Below are 2,588 nucleotides of genomic sequence, written 5' to 3' on the forward strand. Positions count from 1 at the left end.
AAGAACGCTCAGCTTGCAGCCATGAGGTCTTCTCGTGGGTTTTTCAAATCAGAAACAGCTCAGCTTTGATGGGAGAGATTTCAGGAGAAAGAGAGATAGGGTAAGGCTGTTGCCATGTGCCAGTTTCTCTCTCACTATCGTAAATCCAGTTTCTTCCCACCCAAGTGCTGGATCACGTGTCCTCTCTCTGAGAGCTCCATGGAATCTGTGTCTCCATAAAAGCAGCTTGTGTCCTTTGCAACTGCAACATAGTAACTGCTGTAACCAGTGTCCTTTGCTTAGCAAAAAGTGTCCTTTTCAAGAATGTTCAACAGATGTCTACATCTAGCCAATGACATTATAAAGTAATATATGTGCAGCTAATGACATTATAAATGAATATTTTATGTAACACATCTTCATAACGACCTTGCATCCAGGAATATTTAATACCCAGTCCCGCCCTTCTTTGAGTCAGTTCTCTGTTTTAGCCACAACATCGTATTTCCACATCGCTATCTGTGCTTATTAACCACACTCTGCGCATTCAGATACATGCACAGTAACCCTAATTTAGACTTCATCACTTTCCCCCTTAGTTTGTCCCCACCTCATAACTTATTCTTCCCTATTCTTAGTGCTTCTGTCTTTCCCAATATTCTGTGTACCTTGGTATTCCTCTCTAACATTACCTCCTGCTTCCTACACTAATGTCAAGTTATTTTAAACCCTCCCAATGAGGCTAGCAAATCATACTACAAAGAAATTGGTCCCGGCTCTGTTTAAGTGCAACCTGTCTGGCTTGTACAGCTCCCATCTGCCCCAGAGCTGGTCCCAATTTCTCAGGAACCTAAAGCCCTCCCTCCTGCACCATCTTTCCAGCCACATGTCCATCAGCTTTATCCTCCTATTTCTATACTCACTTGCACAAGGCACTGGGGGTAATCTGGAGAGTACTACTTTTGAGGGCCTGCTTGTCAATTTCTTACCTAGCTCCCTGTATTCTGACTGCAGCACCATATCCCTCTTTCTACCTTTGTCATTGGTACCAATGTGAACCACAATGCTGGCTGTTCACCCTCCAACCTCTGGGTGCTCTTCAGCCATTCAGTGACATCCTTGTTCCTGGCACCAGAAAGACAACATACCACCTTGGATTCATGTCTGTGGCTGCAGAGACACCTGTCTGTTCCCCTAAGTATTGAATATCCTATCACTATTTCTCTTCCAGTCTTCTTCATACCCCTGCGCAACTGAGCCAAATGTGGCAGCATAGAATTGGCTCTGGCTGCACTCCCCAGATGAACCATCACTTTCATTGGCATTCAGAACAATACTGGTTGAAGAGCAAAATGCACTCAGTGGCTCCTGCACTACTTGCCTGTTTCTTATTGACTGTCTGGTGGTCATCCATTCCCTGCCTTCCTGCATACTCTTAAGCTCTGTAGTGGTTACATCTATACATGTACTACCCATGAAGCTCTCAACCTAATGGATGGGCTGCAATGACACAAACTGCTGCTAAAGCTCCAAAACGTGGAGCTTGAGCTGTTGCAACTGGTGACATTTCCTGCACAAGTGGTTATCCAGAACCTGGGAACTGTCCTGGAGTTCCCATAGAGCACAGGATGTGCACTTGACAGGTAGGAGCTGCCCTGCCATTCCTCTGCCTATTAGATAATAAACCTTGCTACCACTAATAAACCTTACTACTATTTTTTTTTAAAAGAGAAAGACTCACCAGCTCCACACTTCCCTTCTGTTGACATCACTATACAGGGAAACTACATGCTTTACTTAACCCGTTTTTTTTTTAAATTTTCTAGTTGCTCAGACTAACCTGTCAATTTTGGAGAAGGGGAAACACAGCAGCAATACTCACCAGCCAATCAACTCACAACCTTCCTGTCATGTCACAGTTTGATTTTTTTTTCACTTTTTCAAACTCCAGTGCACTGCTGGTCCACTCAGGCTCCTGACTCTTGCTCCAGGTAAGTGGTAGGTACTGAGCCTGGGCCTCAATTTATCTTCTTCCCCGTGCTCCCAATTCCTTCCACATCCATTCTAATTCCCAACTCTCTGCTCAGGTAAGTAAAATGGTCAGGTGCCACTATGTAGATGGTAACGCCTTAACCATTTGTGTGTTGTAAGGTCATTAGGGTCCCTTCCATCATTATCAAGGGGAGTGCAAAGCTTCACTCCTTTCATACAACACTATGGCCAAGGAAGTGAATCCAGTTCCAGTGAGTTTCAAATTAGATGGAGCTGTGAGTTTGTGTAGGCTTCTTCACTGGTATCATCATTTCTGAATTTGTGTAAGTTAATTTATTGATAGTATAGCATTGAAATCAATGTATTGTTCTTATGTGTGCAACAAACATCTGAGTTTTAAAATCAGAAGCAAAGATTAAACTACAATTGTGAGTTGTTTTGTCTCTCAAGCAATCCACCTGACAGAAACGGGAAAATGAGTAATTAAAATCACAAAAATCAACTGATCGCACATTTTTGCTGAAACCCACCAACTGCTATTTTAACTCTGGATCTAACTCAGGCCACAAATGCACCTGCTGGAAAGAGGCAAAAAACTCAAATAAATTCACTTTGGG

The 2,588-nt window shown here is 43.1% G+C and overlaps 1 non-coding gene across 1 annotated transcript; it reads right to left on the reverse strand.

Moving 5' to 3' along the window:
- Window positions 1-2,067: 2,067 nt before the first annotated feature.
- Window positions 2,068-2,194, reverse strand: LOC144679228 (U6atac minor spliceosomal RNA). The gene has a single exon (XR_013576266.1). It is a non-coding gene; the product is annotated as a U6atac minor spliceosomal RNA (small nuclear RNA).
- Between the last annotated feature and the right edge of the window lie 394 nt (window positions 2,195-2,588).

Source organism: Cetorhinus maximus, chromosome 3 (genome assembly GCF_964194155.1).
Source record: "Cetorhinus maximus chromosome 3, sCetMax3.hap1.1, whole genome shotgun sequence".
Taxonomy (NCBI): Eukaryota; Metazoa; Chordata; class Chondrichthyes; order Lamniformes; family Cetorhinidae; genus Cetorhinus; species Cetorhinus maximus.